Raw genomic sequence first — 17,048 nt, 5'->3', positions numbered from 1 at the left:
AGAGACGAGGTAGTAAAAGCTTTGCGGAAGATGAAAGCCGGCAAGGCAGCAGGTTTGGATGGTATTGCAGTGGAATTTATTAAAAAAGGGGGTGACTGTATTGTTGACTGGTTGGTAAGGTTATTTAATGTATGTATGACTCATGGTGAGGTGCCTGAGGATTGGCGGAATGCGTGCATAGTGCCATTGTACAAAGGCAAAGGGGATAAGAGTGAGTGCTCAAATTACAGAGGTATAAGTTTGTTGAGTATTCCTGGTAAATTATATGGGAGGATATTGATTGAGAGGGTGAAGGCATGTACAGAGCATCAGATTGGGGAAGAGCAGTGTGGTTTCAGAAGTGGTAGAGGATGTGTGGATCAGGTGTTTGCTTTGAAGAATGTATGTGAGAAATACTTAGAAAAGCAAATGGATTTGTATGTAGCATTTATGGATCTGGAGAAGGCATATGATAGAGTTGATAGAGATGCTCTGTGGAAGGTATTAAGAATATATGGTGTGGGAGGCAAGTTGTTAGAAGCAGTGAAAAGTTTTTATCGAGGATGTAAGGCATGTGTACGTGTAGGAAGAGAGGAAAGTGATTGGTTCTCAGTGAATGTAGGTTTGCGGCAGGGGTGTGTGATGTCTCCATGGTTGTTTAATTTGTTTATGGATGGGGTTGTTAGGGAGGTGAATGCAAGAGTTTTGGAATGAGGGGCAAGTATGAAGTCTGTTGGGGATGAGAGAGCTTGGGAAGTGAGTCAGTTGTTGTTCGCTGATGATACAGCGCTGGTGGCTGATTCATGTGAGAAACTGCAGAAGCTGGTGACTGAGTTTGGTAAAGTGTGTGAAAGAAGAAAGTTAAGAGTAAATGTGAATAAGAGCAAGGTTATCAGGTACAGTAGGGTTGAGGGTCAAGTCAATTGGGAGGTGAGTTTGAATGGAGAAAAACTGGAGGAAGTGAAGTGTTTTAGATATCTGGGAGTGGATCTGGCAGCGGATGGAGCCATGGAAGCGGAAGTGGATCATAGGGTGGGGGAGGGGGCGAAAATTCTGGGGGCCTTGAAGAATGTGTGGAAGTCGAGAACATTATCTCGGAAAGCAAAAATGGGTATGTTTGAAGGAATAGTGGTTCCAACAATGTTGTATGGTTGCGAGGCGTGGGCTATGGATAGAGTTGTGCGCAGGAGGATGGATGTGCTGGAAATGAGATGTTTGAGGACAATGTGTGGTGTGAGGTGGTTTGATCGAGTAAGTAACGTAAGGGTAAGAGAGATGTGTGGAAATAAAAAGAGCGTGGTTGAGAGAGCAGAAGAGGGTGTTTTGAAATGGTTTGGGCACATGGAGAGAATGAGTGAGGAAAGATTGACCAAGAGGATATATGTGTCGGAGGTGGAGGGAACGAGGAGAAGTGGGAGACCAAATTGGAGGTGGAAAGATGAAGTGAAAAAGATTTTGTTTGATCGGGGCCTGAACATGCAGGAGGGTGAAAGAAGGGCAAGGAATAGAGTGAATTGGATCGATGTGGTATACCGGGGTTGACGTGCTGTCAGTGGATTGAATCAGGGCATGTGAAGCGTCTGGGGTAAACCATGGAAAGCTGTGTAGGTATGTATATTTGCGTGCGTGGACGTGTATGTATATACATGTGTATGGGGTGGGTCGGGCCATTTCTTTCGTCTGTTTCCTTGCGCTACCTCGCAAACGCGGGAGACAGCGACAAAGCAAAAAAAAAAAAGAAAAAAAGAAAAGTTTGTTATTCCTGGGATATTATATGGGAGGGTATTGAGTGAGAGGGTGAAGGCATGTACAGAGTATCAGATTGGGGAAGAGCAGTGTGATTTCAGAAGTGGTAGAGGATGTGTGGATCAGGTGTCTGCTTTAAACAATGTGTGTGGTAAATTCTTAGAAAAACAGATAGATTTGTATGAAGCATTTATGGATCTGGAGAAGGCATATGACAGGGATGATAGAAATGGTTTGTGGAGGGTCTTAAGAGTATATGGTGTGGAAGGTAAGATGCTAGAAGCAATGAAAGGTTTTTCCAAAGGATGTAAGGCATGTGTACAAATAGGATGAGATGAGAGTAATTGGTTCCCACTGAATGTCAGGTTGTGCCAGGGGTGTGTGATGTCCCCAAGGTTGTTTAATTTGTTTATGGATAGAGTGGTTAGGGAGGTAAATGAAAGAGTTTTGGAGAGAGAGGGGTGAGTATGTAGTCTGTTGGGGATGAGAAGGCCTGGGAAGTGAGTCAGCTGTTGTTTGCTGATGATACAGCTCTAGTGGCTGATTCAAGTGAAAAACTGCAGAAGTTGGTGACTGAATTTGGAAAAGTGTGTGAAAGGAGAAATTGAGAGTAAATGTGAATAAGAGCAAGGTCATTAGGTTCAGTAGGGTTCAGGGACAAGTTATTTGGGAGCATTGAAAAATGTGTGGAAGTCGAGAACGTTATCTTGGAAAGAAAAAATGGGTATGTTTGAAGGAATAGTGGTTCCAACTATGTTATATGGTTGCGAGGCGTGGGCTATAGTTAGAATTGTGCAGAGGAGGGTGGATGTGCTGGAAATGAGATGTGTGAGGACAATATGTGGTGTGAGGTGGTTTGATCGAGTAAGTAATGAAAGGGTAAGAGAGATGTGCGGTAATAAAAAGTGTGGTTGAGAGAGCAGAGGAGAGTGTTTTGAAATGGTTTAGTCTTATGGAGAGAATGAGTGAGGAAAGATTGACAAAGAGGATATATGTGTAAGAGGTGGAGGGAACAAGAAGTGGGAGACCAAATTGGAGGTGGAAAGATAAGTGAAAAAGATTTTGAGCGATTGGGGCCTAAACATGCAAGAGGGTGAAAGGCGTTCAAGGAATAGAGTGAATTGGAATGATGTGGTATACTGGGTCGACGTGCTGTCAATGGATTGAACCAGGGCATGTGAAGCATCTGAGGTAAACCATGGAAAGTTTTGTGGGGCCTGGATGTGGAAAGGGAACTGTGGTTTCGGTGCATTATACATGACAGTTAGAGACTGAGTGTGAACGAATGTGGCCTTTGTTATCTTTTCCTAGCGCTACCTCACGCACATGCGAGGGGAGGGGCTGTCATTTCATGTGTGGCGGGGTGGCGACGGGAATGGATAAGGGCAGACAGTATGAATCACGTACATGTGTATAAATGTATATGTCTGAGTGTGTATATATATGTATACGTTGAGATTTATAGGTATGTATATGTGCCTGTGTGGACGTGCATGTATATACATGTGTATGTGGGTGGGTGGGGCCATTCTTTCATCTGTTTCCTTGCGCTACCTAGCTAATGCAGGAGACAGCGTCAAAGTATGATAAATGAAATATAAATAATGTTTGAATGGAGAAAAATTGGAGGAAGTGAAGTGTTTTAGATACCTGGGAGTGGACTTAGCAGTGAACAGAACCATGGACGCAGAAGAGAGTCACAGGGTGGGGAGGGGGGGAAGTTCTGGGATTAATGAAGAATGTGTGGAAGGAGAGAATGTTATTTTGGAGAGCAAAAATGGGTATGTTAACCGAAATAGTACTTCCAAAAATACTATATGGCTGGGAGGCATGGGCGATAGATATGGTTGTAAGGAGGAGGGTGGATGAGTTGGAAATTAAATGTTTAAGGACAATATGTGGTGTGAGGTGGTTTGATCAAATAAGTAATGAAAGAGTAAGAGAGATGTTTGGGATAAATTAGTTATTCTATGTTAGCTGTGACAGCACAGGCAGCTGAGGCCTTATTGAAGGCCATCCCATTATATACGTATATATACATAAAAGGAGAAACAGAAGAAGGAGTCATGCAAGGAGTGTTCATCCTCCTCGAAGGCTCAGATTGGGGTGTCTAAGTGCGTGTGGATGTATCCAAGATAAGAAAAAAGGAGATAGGTAGTATGTTTCAGGAAAGGAACCTGGATATTTTGGATCTGTGTGAAATGAAGCTCAAGGGTAAAGGGGAAGAGTGGTATGGGAATGTCTTGGGAGTAAAGTCTGGGGTTGGCAAGAGGACAAGAGCAAAGGAAGGAGTAGCACTACTCCTGAAACAGGAGTTGTGGGAGTATGTGATAGAATGCAAGAAAGTAAAATCTAGATTGATATGGGTAAAACCGAAAGTGGATGGAGAGAGATGGATGCCTATGCACCTGGGCATGAGAAGAAAGATCATGAGAGGCATGAGTTTTGATGCATGAAACTGGGTTATAGAGATGAGTGATTTGAATGCAAATGTGAGTAATGTGGTAGTTGAGGGATTAATTGGTGTACATGAGGTGTTCAGTGTTGTAAATGAAAATGGTGAAGAGCTTGTAGTTTTGTGCGCTGAAAAAGGACCGGTGATTGAGAATACCTGGTTAAAAAAGAGAGATATATATATAAGTATACTTATGTAAGACTTCATACTTGCCCCTCTTTCCAAAACTCTTGCATTCACCTCCCTAACAACCCCATCCATAAACAAATTAAACAACCATGGAGACATCACACACCCCTGCCGCAAACCTATATTCACTGAGAACCAATCACTTTCTTCTCTTCCTACACATACACATGCCTTACATCCTCGATAAAAACTTTTCACTGCTTCTAACAACTTGCCTCCCACACCATATATTCTTAATACCTTCCACAGAACATCTCTATCAACTCTATCATATGCCTTCTCCAGATCCATAAATGCTACATACAAATCCATTTGTTTTTCTAAGTATTTCTCACATACATTCTTCAAAGCAAACACCTGATCCACACATCCTCTACCACTTCTGAAACCACACTGCTCTTCCCCAATCTGATGCTCTGTACATGCCTTCACCCTCTCAATCAATACCCTCCCATATAATTTACCAGGAATACTTAACAAACTTATACCTCTGAAATTTGAGCACTCACTCTTATCCCCTTTGCCTTTGTACAATGGCACTATGCACGCATTCCGCCAATCCTCAGGCACCTCACCATGAGTCACACATACATTAAATAACCTTACCAACCAGTCAACAATACAGTCACCCCCTTTTTTAATAAATTCCACTGCAATACCATCCAAACCTGCTGCCTTGCCGGCTTTCATCTTCCGCAAAGCTTTTACTACCTCTTCTCTGTTTACCAAATCATTTTCCCTAACCCTCTCACTTTGCACACCACCTCGACCAAAACACCCTATATCTGCCACTCTATCATCAAACACATTCAACAAACCTTCAAAATACTCACTCCATCTCCTTCTCACATCACCACTACTTGTTATCACCTCCCCATTTGCGCCCTTCACTGAAGTTCCCATTTGCTCCCTTGTCTTACGCACTTTATTTACCTCCTTCCAAAACATCTTTTTATTCTCCCTAAAATTTAATGATACTCTCTCACCCCAACTCTCATTTGCCCTCTTTTTCACCTCTTGCACCTTTCTCTTGACCTCCTGTCTCTTTCTTTTATACATCTCCCACTCAATTGCATTTTTTCCCTGCAAAAATCGTCCAAATGCCTCTCTCTTCTCTTTCACTAATACTCTTACTTCTTCATCCCACCACTCACTACCCTTTCTAATCAACCCACCTCCCACTCTTCTCATGCCACAAGCATCTTTTGCGCAATCCATCACTGATTCCCTAAATACATCCCATTCCTCCCCCACTCCCCTTACTTCCATTGTTCTCACCTTTTTCCATTCTGTACTCAGTCTCTCCTGGTACTTCCTCACACAAGTCTCCTTCCCAAGCTCACTTACTCTCACCACCCTCTTCACCCCAACATTCACTCTTCTTTTCTGAAAACCCATAAAAATCTTCACCTTAGCCTCCACAAGATAATGATCAGACATCCCTCCAGTTGCACCTCTCAGCACATTAACATCCAAAAGTCTCTCTTTCGCGCGCCTGTCAATTAACATGTAATCCAATAACACTCTCTGGCCATCTCTCCTACTTACATACGTATACTTATGTATATCTCGCTTTTTAAACCAGGTATTCCCAATCACCAATCCTTTTTCAGCACATAAATCTACAAGCTCTTCACCATTTCCATTTACAACACTGAACACCCCATGTATACCAATTATTCCCTCAACTGCCACATTACTCACCTTTGCATTCAAATCACCCATCACTATAACCCGGTCTCCTGCGTCAAAACCACTAACACATTCATTCAGCTGCTCCCAAAACACTTGCCTCTCATGATCTTTCTTCTCATGCCCAGGTGCATATGCACCAATAATCACCCATCTCTCTCCATCAACTTTCAGTTTTACCCATATTAATCAAGAATTTACTTTCTTACATTCTATCACATACTCCCACAACTCCTGTTGTGGATGAGAGAGCTTGGGAAGTGAGTCAGTTGTTGTTTGCTGATGATACAGCGCTGGTGGCTGATTCATGTGAGAAACTGCAGAAGCTGGTGACTGAGTTTGGTAAAGTGTGTGAAAGAAGAAAATTAAGAGTAAATGTGAATAAGAGCAAGGTTATTAGGTACAGTAGGGTTGAGGGTCAAGTCAATTGGGAGGTAAGTTTGAATGGAGAAAAACTGGAGGAAGTAAAGTGTTTTAGATATCTGGGAGTGGATCTGGCAGCGGATGGAACCATGGAAGCGGAAGTGAATCATAGGGTGGGGGAGGGGGCGAAAATCCTGGGAGCTTTGAAGAATGTGTGGAAGTCGAGAACATTATCTCGGAAAGCAAAAATGGGTATGTTTGAAGGAATAGTGGTTCCAACAATGTTTTATGGTTGCGAGGCGTGGGCTATGGATAGAGTTGTGCGTAGGAGGGTGGATGTGCTGGAAATGAGATGTTTGAGGACAATGTGTGGTGTGAGGTGGTTTGATCGAGTAAGTAATGTAAGGGTAAGAGAGATGTGTGGAAATAAAAAGAGCGTGGTTGAGAGAGCAGAAGAGGGTGTTTTGAAATGGTTTGGGCACATGGAGAGAATGAGTGAGGAAAGATTGACCAAGAGGATATATGTGTCGGAGGTGGAGGGAACGAGAAGTGGGAGACCAAATTGGAGGTGGAAAGATGGAGTGAAAAAGATTTTGTGTGATCGGGGCCTGAACATGCAGGAGGGTGAAAGGAGGGCAAGGAATAGAGTGAATTGGATCGATGTGGTATACCGGAGTTGACGTGCTGTCAGTGGATTGAATCAGGGCATGTGAAGTGTCTGGGGTAAACCATGGAAAGTTGTGTGGGGCCTGGATGTGGAAAGGGAGCTGTGGTTTCGGGCATTATTGCATGACAGCTAGAGACTGAGTGTGAACGAATGGGGCCTTTGTTGTCTTTCCTAGTGCTACCTTGCACACATGAGGGGGGAGGGGGATGGTATTCCATGTGTGGCGAGGTGGCGATGGAAATGAATAAAGGCAGACAGTGTGAGTTGTGTGCATGGGTATATATGTATGTGTCTGTGTGTGTATATATATATGTGTACATTGAGATGTATAGGTATGTATATTTGCGTGTGTGGACGTGTATGTATATACATTGTGTATGGGGGTGGGTTGGGCCATTTCTTTCGTCTGTTTCCTTGCACTACCTCGCAAACGCGGGAGACAGCGACAAAGCAAAATAATAATAATATAATACTTATGTAAGTAGGAGAGATGGCCAGAGAGCATTATTGGATTACATGTTCATTGATAGGTGCATGGAAGAGAGACTTTTGGATGTTAATGTGCTGAGAGGTGCAACTTGAGGGAGGTTCAACTGGAGGGATACCTGATCATTATCTTGTGGAGGCAAAGGTGAAGATTTGTAGAGGTTTTCAAAAAAGAAGAGAGAATGTTGGGGTGAAGACAGTGGTGACAGTAAGTGAGCTTAGGAAGGAGACTTGTGTGAGGAAGTACCAGAAGAGACTGAGTGCAAAATGGAAAAAGGTGACAGCAAAGGACGTAAGGGGAGTGGGGGAGGAATGGGATGTATTTACGAAGGCAGTGATGGCTTGCACAAAAGATGCTTGTGGCATAAGAAACATGGGAGGTGGATAGATTAGAAAGGGTAGTAAGTGGTGGGATGAAGCAGTAAGATTATTAGTGAAAGAGAAGAGAGAGGCATTTGGACGAGTTTTGCAAGGAAATAGTGCAAATGACGGGGAGATGTATAAATGAAAGACGAAGGAGGTCAAGAGAAAGTGGCAAGAGGTGAAAAAGAGGGCAAATGAGATTTAAGGTGAGAGAGTATCATTAAATCTTTGGGAGAATAAAAAGATGTTTGGGACGGAGGTAAATAAAGATGCATAAAACAAGAGAGCAAATGGGAACATCAGTGAAGGGGGATAGAGTGAGTACTTTGAAGATTTGTTGAATGTGTTAGATGATAGAGTGGCAGATATAGGGTGTTTTGGTTGAGGAGGTGTGCGAAGTGAGAGGGTCAGGGAAAATTATTTGGTAAACAGAGAAGAGGCCATGACAGTTCTGCGGAAGATGAAAGCCAGCAAGGTGGAGGGTTTGGATGGTATTGCAGTGGAATTAATAAAAAAGGGAGTGACTGTGTTGTTGACTTGTTGGTGAGGATATTCATTGTATGTAAGGCTCATGGTGAAGTGCCTGAGGATTTGCGGAATGCATGCATAGTGCCATTGTACAAAGGCAAAGGGGATAAAGGTGAGTGCTCAAATTAAAGAGGTATAAGTTTGTTGAGTATTCCTGGGATATCATATGGGAGGATATTGATTGAGAGGGTGAAGGCATGTACAGAGCACCAGATTGGGGAAGAGCAGTGTGGTTTCAGAAGTGGTAGAGGATGTGTGGATCAGGTGTTTGCTTTGAAGAATGTATGTGAGAAATACTTAGAAAAACAAATGGATTTGTATATAGCATTTATGGATCTGAGAAGGCATATAATAAAGTTGATAGGGATGTTCTGTGGAAGGTATTGAAAGTATATGGTGTGGGAGGCAAGTTGCTGGAAGCAGTGAAAAGTTTTTATCTAGGATGTAAGGCATGTGTATGAGTAGGAAGAGAGGAAAGTGATTTGTTCTCAGTAAATGTCGGTTTGCGGCAGGGGTGCATATCTCCACGGTTGTTTAATTTGTTTATGGATGGGGTTGTTAGGGAGGTGAATGCAAGAGTTTTGGAAAGAGGGGCAAGTATGCAGTCTGTTGTGGATGAGAGGGCTTGGGAAGTGAGTCAGTTGTTGTTCGCTGATGATACAGCACTCATGGCTGATTTGGGTGAGAAACTGCAGAAGCTGGTGACTGAGTTTGGTAAAGTGTGTGAAAGAAGAAAGCTGAGAGTAAATGTGTATAAGAGCAAGGTTATTAGGTACAGTAGGGTTGAGGTGCAAGTCAATTGGAAGGTAAGCTTGAATGGAGAAAAACTGGAGGAACTGAAGTGTTTTAGATATCTGGGAGTGGATTAGCAGCGAATGGAACCATGGAAGTGGAAGTGAGTCACAAAGTGGGGAAGGGGGCGAAGTTCCTGGGAGCATTGAAGAATTTTATGGAAGGCGAGAATGTTATCTTGGAGAGCAAAAATGGGTATGTTTGAAGGAATAGTGGTTCCAACAGTTATATGGTTGTGAAGCATGGGCTATTGATAGGGTTGTGTGGAGGAGGGTGGATATGTTGGAAATAAAATATTTGAGGACAATATGTGGTGTGAGGTGGTTTGATCAAGTGAGTAATGAGAGAGTAAGAGAGATGTGTGGTAATAAAAAGAGTGTAGTTGAGAGAGCAGAAGAGGGTGTGTTGAAATGGTTTCGTTACGTGGAGAGAATGAGTGAGGAAAGAATGACAAAGAGGATACATGTGTCAGAGGTGGAGGGAACGAGAAGTGGGAGACCAAATTGGAGGTGGAAGGATGGAGTGAAAAAGATTTTGAGCGATAGGGGCCTGAAAATGCAGGAGGGTGAAAGGCGTGCAAGGAATAGAGTGAACTGGAACAACGTGGTATACCAGGGTTGACATGCTGTCAATAGATTGAACCAGGGCATGTGAAGTGTCCGGGGTAAACCATGGAAAGTTTTGTGGGGCTAGGATGTGGAAAGGGAGCTGTGGTTTTCGTGCATTATACACGACAGCTAAAGACTGGGTGTGAATGAATGTGGCCTTTGTAGTCTTTTCCCAGAGCTACCTCACGCGCATGTGGGGGGGAGGGGGTTGTCATTTCATGTGTGGCAGGGTGGCGACGGGAATGAAAAAAGGCGGCAAGTATGAATTATGTACATTGTATATATGTATATGTCTGTGTATATAAATATAGGTATATTTTGAAAGGTACAGGTATGTATAAGTGTGTTCGTGTACGTGTATGTATATGAATGTGTATGTGGGTGGGCTGGGCCATTCTTTCATCTGTTTTCTTGCACTACCTCACTAATGTGGAAGACAGCGACAAAGTATAATAAATAAATCAAATAATATATTCATTCATCTATTCGTTTTTTTATTATACTTAATCGCCGTCTCCTGCGTTAGCGAGGTAGCGCAAGGTAACAGACGAAAGAATGGCCCAACCCATCCACATACCCATGTATATACATATAGGTCCACGCACACACATATACATACCTATACATTTCAATGTATTCATACATATGCATACACAGACATATACATATATACGCATGTACATATTCATACTGGCTGCCTTCATCCGTTCCCATCACCAGCCTGCTACACATGAAAGAGCACCTGCCCCACGTGTGAGGAAGCGCTATGAAAAGACAAAAAAGGCCACATTCATTCATACTCAGTCTCTAGCTGTCATGTGTAATGCAACAAAATGACAGCTCCCTTTCCACATCCAGGCCCCACAAAACTTTCCATGCTTTACTCCAGAAGCTTCACATACCCTGGTTCAATCCATTGACAGCACGTCAACCCCACCACATCCTTTCAATTCACTCTATTCCTTGCACGTCTTTCACCCTCCTGTATCTTCTGGACCCGATCACTCAATATCTTTTTCACTCCATCTTTCCACCACCAATTTGGTCTCCTGCTTCTCCTCGTTCCCTCTACCTCTGACACATATATCCTCTTTGTCAATCTTTCCTCACTCACTCTCTCCATGTGATGAAACCATTTCAACACACCCTCTTCTGCTCTCTTAACCACACTTTTTATTACCACACATCTCTCTTACTTTCTCATTACTAACTCGATCAAACCACCTCACACCACATATTGTCCTCAAAACATTTTATTTCCAACACATCCACCCTCCTCCACACAACCCTCTCTATAGCCCATGTCTCACAACCATATAACATTGTTGGAACCACTATTCCTTCCAACATACCCATTTTTGCTCTCTGAGATAACGCTCTCGCCTTCTATACATTCTTCAATGCTCTCAGAACCTTTGCCCCTCCCCCACAATGTGACTCACTTCTGCTTCCATGGTTCCATTTGCTGCTAAATCAACTCCCTCATACCTAAAACACTTCACTTCCTCCAGTTTTTCTCCATTCAAACTTACCCCCAATTAACTTGTTCCTCAACCCTACTGAACCTAATAACTTTGCTCTTATTCACTCAGCTTTCTTCTTTCACACACTTTACCAAACTCAGTCACCAGCTTCTGCAGTTTCTCACCCTAATCAGCCACCAGTGCTGTATCATCAGTGAACGACAACTGACTCACTTTCCAAGCCCTCTAATCCACAACAGACTGTATACTTGCCCCTCTCTCCAAAACTCTTGCATTCACCTCCCTAACAACCCAATCCATAAACAAATTAAACAACCATGGAGACATCAAAAACCCATGCAACAAACCGACATTCACTGGGAACTAATCACTTTCCTCTCTTCCTACACGTACACATGCCTTACATCCTTGGTAAAAAAATTTTCACTGCTTCTAGCAACTTACTTCCCACACCATATACTCTTAATACCTTCTACAAAGAATCTCTATCAACCCTATCATATGCCTTCTCCAGATCCAAAAATGCTGCAAACAAATCCATCTGTTTTTCTAAGTATTTCTCACATACATTCTTCAAAGCAAACACTTGATCTACACATCTTCTACCACTTCTGAAACCACACTGCTCTTCCCCAATCTGATGCTCTGTACATGCCTTTATCTTCTCAATCAATACCCTCCCATATAATTTCCCAGGAATACTCAACAAACTTATACCTCTGTAACTTGAACATTCACCTTCATCCCCTTTGCTTTTGTACAGTGGTACTATACATGCATTCTGCCAATCCTCAGGCACTTCACCATGAACCATACATACATTGAATATCCATACCAACCAATCAAAAACACAGTCATCCTCTTTTTTTTATAAATTCCACTGCAATACCATCCAAACCCGCTGCCTTGCCAGCTTTCATCTTCTGCAAAGCTTTCACTACCTCCTCTCTGTTTACCAAACCATTCTCCCATTCTACATGGTTTGATCGAGTAAGTAATGGAAGGGTAAGAGAGATGTGTGGTAATAAAAAGAGTGAGGTTGAGAGAGCAGAGGAGGGTGTGTTGAAATGGTTGGTCACATGGAGAGAATGAGTGAGGAAAGACTGACAAAGAGAATATATGTGTCAGATGTAGAGGGAATGAGGAGAAGCAGGAGACCAAACTGGAGGTGGGAGGATAGAGTGAAAAGGATTTTGAGTGATCAGGGCCTGAAGATATAGGAAGGTGAAAGGCATGCAAGGAAAAGAGTGAATTGGAATGATGTGGTATTCCATGAAGGACATTGACAGGATGTGGTATTCCATGGAGGACATGCTGTCAATGGACTGAATAGGGGCATGTGAAATGTTTGGGGTAAACCATGGAAAGTTTTGTGGGGCCTGGATGTGGAAAGGGAGCTGTGGTTTCGGCGCAATACACATGACAGCTAGACTAAGAGTGAACAAATGTGGCCTTTGTTGTCTTTTCCTAATGCTACCTCATGCGCACGGATGGTGGTGGTGGTGGTGGTGGTGGTGGAGGGTGGGTATGCTATTTCATGTGTGGTGTGGTGGCAGCAGGAAATGGATGGAGGCAGCAAGTATGAATATGTACATGTGTATATTTGTATATGTCTGTGTATGTATATGTATGTATGTGTTGAAATGTGTGGCGAGGTGGCAATGGGAAATGGATGAAGGCAGCAAGTATGAATGTGTACATGTGTATATTTGTATATGTCTGTGTATGTATATGTATGTATACGTTGAAATGTATAGGTATGTATATGTACGTGTGGGCATTTACGTATATACATGTGCATGTGGGTGGGTTGGGCCATACTTTCGTTTGTTTCCTTGCATTACCTCGCTAATGCTGGGGATGGTGATTAAGTATAGTAAAAAGAGATAAAAAAATATAAATATACATGATGATATACTTCTGTATGTCTCTCTTTGCGCAGTGGCAGTATCATAAGCAATGAGGTTAGGAGGAGCTGCTAATGTGAATATACTCAAAAGTGGAGAAATTTGGTCTGTTTCAATACCTCAATGGGATACTCTCGTTCTCTAAAGTATTCTAGTCAAACCACGCCTTCTTACCACATTAATCCACCCATCCTGGGTAGAACTAACGGGAAAGGCATTGCCCAACTCCATCAGGGCAATCCTTTTCAGTACAGACAAACACCTGAGGTATGCCAGGACATTTAAGTTTTTACACAATTTTAGAGCTTTGCTGCCTCTGGAAACACTTGCACTGGAGTTGCCCTCTGCCGGTGTTTTGAAAAGGGTAAGGCAAAAAAGGATAAGAAGTGATACCTGAGACTACCAGTTATGCCAAGAGGTAAATGAGACAGGCAATTGAGGGAGATTGCGCTGAATGTAAATGGAATGACTGGTGAGAGTAAAAAATGGGAGCTTGAGAAGTTTAAAAGTTGAAGCTTGGATGTATTGGGGATTGAGGAAATCCATATTCTTGGGTAGGCTGTGTGAAGTAGAAATAGAAATAATGAATGCAAATCATGGGAGGGTGTGGAAGGAGTGGTATGGACAGGAATGTGAGAAAATTATCAGAGGAGAGGGAAAGGTGGATGTGCATTTCTGCTATCACCGAGAGTGAGGGAGATGTTATGGAGCATGAATGGAACGGATCAAGAATAATGTGGGTGAAAGAAAAAACTGGAAATGTGAAGTATGCATGGGTATGTGTATATATGCCTGTGAATGTGAAGACTGTGCAAGGTAAGGATGGTATGAAGTATTTCTGAAGAAAGTCTAATGACTGTATGTGGTTTTGAGAATGTGAGAAATGTGGTTGTAATGGGTGATTTGAATGTGAAAATGGGATGTGATGAAATTGGTAAAATAGTTGGTATATTGGGAGTGCCTAGAGTTAATGAGAATGAAAGTCCTCTTGTGGATGTCTGTGCTAAATGGTGTTTATTTCTTGCAAACACTTTTTTCAGCGTGATCCACAGATATACATGGATGAGAGGAACAAAAGGCTTTGATTGACTATGTGGCAGTGGATGAAAGATTGAAAAAGGCTGTGCTAGATGCAGGAGTTGTAAGAGGGTTCTTTGGAGACTGACCATTTTGTGGTCCTTGTGGGAATGAGGATCAGGAAGAAGTGGAGGTATGGAGTACAGAAGAGTGGAGAGGTAAAAATGTTGGCAAGCGAGAAGATAAATCCAAAAGAATGCAGGAAGGAGTATGAAAGGAAGGTAACTGAAAGCTTAGATGGAGTGCAATGAATGCAGGAATACAGTTATGTGTGAAAGACATGTTAAAATGTTTAGAAAATTTCATCAAAGGTTGAAGAATTAGAAGTTGGATACAAGGTTGTGAGATATAGGAATAAAAAAGGTAATGCATAGTGAACAGAAGAGATCATGAATGCAGTGGAAGTGAAGAAAAAGGCATACGGTAGACTATTCAACAGGAATGTACCAGTGGAAGTTGAGCAAAGGATGAGTGAAGAAGTACTTTGAAGAACTGATGAATGTGGGAGAAGGAGGCAGCATTTGTTACAGGCATGGGTACAGAAGATGGAAGGAAAAGGATACAAGTGCAAGGGCCTTTAGCAAAAAAACAGAGGTAAGAATGGCAATAATGAGGCTGAGGGTAGGAAAGGTATCTGGAGTAAATGGGATTACAGTTAAAATGCTGAAGTATAGAGGGAAAAGTGTGATACAGAGGATGCATCTGATATGCAAATCAGCACGGAAACAGAAGGTTGTGCCTGAGAATTGCATGATAGCTATTATTGTTCCTTTATTCAAAGGAAAAGGTGCTAAGGATGTATGTAGCAATTATAGGGGAATAAGTCTGTTAAGTATACCATAAAAAGTGTGAGCAAGAATGCCAATTGATAGAGTGAAGGAAGTGACTGAATGCAGAATAAGTGAAGAGCAAGGGGTTTTATGAAAGGTATGGGATGTGTGGATCATTTTGTCATAAAGATGACTGTGGAAAAGTATTTAGCAAAAGGTAAGAATTTGCATTCAGCATTTACAGATCTGGAGAAAGCATATGACAGAGCTGAGTGGAATGCTTTAAGGTATGTGTTGATGGATATATAGGGTAGGGGGAAAACTGCTGGGTGGTGTAGAAGCCTCTACAGAGAAACAAATGCATGTGTAAGAGTGGGAGGACAGTTGAGCAAAAAATTCAGTATACATGTGGGTGTGAGGCAGTGCTGTGTGATGTCACCACGGCTTTTTAAAAAAACATATATATATATGGACGGAGTGATGAGAGAGATGAAAGCAAAACTAAGAAAAAGGGGTGCAGAGATGGAGTGTGGCAGTGAGATTCAGTGGCTTGTGGGAAGCCTGATTATAGATGACACTGTGCTGTTTGCTGAGAGTGAAGAGGAGTTGCACAAAGTTGTAAGTGTTTTATGATGAGTGTAAGCACAGGTGATTAAAGGTAAATGCAATTAAAAGTAAAGTAATAGTGTTTGAAAGGAAACAGAGTGAAAGTACAGATTTTGTAAAACCCTATACAGTGAAAGGTGTACGAAACTGTGCTTTGATATGGTGTAAAGAAAAAAACAGAAAAGGTGAGAGAACTTAAGCATTTAAGAGCTGTCCTGGGTAAGTTAGGTGATATGGAAGGAGAGATAAGGGAGAGAACAGTACTGGGTACAAAAATCATTGGGTCCCTTAATAAAAATGGTGTAAGTATGGAAGTGAAGAGAGCATTAACAGACAGCATAGTCCTCCCAACCCTGACCTATGCAGCCAAGATACGGACACGGAATGAGCCACTAAGGTCAAGAATCCACACTGTGGAAATGAGCTATTTGAGGAGGGCATGTGGTGTGACTAGATGGAATGAAGAAAGAAATGAAGGGGTGTATGAGAGATGTGGTATGGCAGGGAATGCAAAGGGAATGAATTGTGGAGTGGTAGAGTGGGTGAAACGTAAACTTTGAGGCAGTTTGGGCTTGTGGAAAGAATGCAAGATTTGAGTTAACAAGGAGAGTGTATGATAGTACAGTTAAAGGGGTTGGTGTGAGAGGAAGACCATCTGTGACATGGGCAACTAGAGTGGAAGAATACTGGAGGGAGAGAAATAGTGGAAGAATGCATGGAATGATGTATGTGAGGGAGGCATGTAAGGATAAGGATAAGTGTAGACGTTTTTGCTGTGGCTACCCCTTGATTGGAGTTCCAAGTGGGAATGGGCATCAGAGATATAGATAAATAGATAGTCTCTCTTTTCAAACTTGGTATTCCAAATCACCGGTCCTTTTTCAACACACAACTCCAAAAGCTGTTCTTCATTTCAATTTGCATCACAGAATACCCAATCAACCCCCAGCCTCCAAGATATACCCTATTCCTTACTATCAAAGGTAAAGAATAGATTGTATATTTTTGTAAATAGGATTAAAAGGAAGTAGCAGTGTGGTGGAACATTTTGTAGGATCATTAGGTAGACACATTAGGTGAAGTAGTTGGAAGTTACACTGGGTAGGAGTCTCTAAAAACACTGCAGTAGAGTTGCCCTCTGACAGTGGCCTGTCAAGGATAAGGCACTAAAGGCTAAGAAACAGCACTGAAGTTACTGAGACTTTTCCCACAGCTATCCCCTTGAGGGAGTTTCCAAGGGAAACAAATATCAGAGATACATAGAGATAGTTGGACAGACAGAAAGAATAGAATTAAGGTTAGTACTGTTTCTGATTAGTATACAGAAAGGATTTTC

At 42.3% G+C, this 17,048-nt stretch overlaps 1 protein-coding gene across 1 annotated transcript in view; it reads right to left on the bottom strand.

Moving 5' to 3' along the window:
• LOC139755173 (solute carrier family 12 member 9) overlaps nucleotides 1-17,048 on the bottom strand; it is a 290,342-nt gene that overhangs the window by 169,633 nt on the left and 103,661 nt on the right. The gene's annotated exons all lie outside the window — the stretch shown is intronic.

The sequence above is a fragment of the Panulirus ornatus genome, chromosome 18 (assembly GCF_036320965.1).
Source record: "Panulirus ornatus isolate Po-2019 chromosome 18, ASM3632096v1, whole genome shotgun sequence".
Lineage (NCBI taxonomy): Eukaryota > Metazoa > Arthropoda > Malacostraca > Decapoda > Palinuridae > Panulirus > Panulirus ornatus.
Note: the sequence above shows the minus strand (reverse complement) of the source record. Positions and strands in the feature narration are given on the sequence as shown.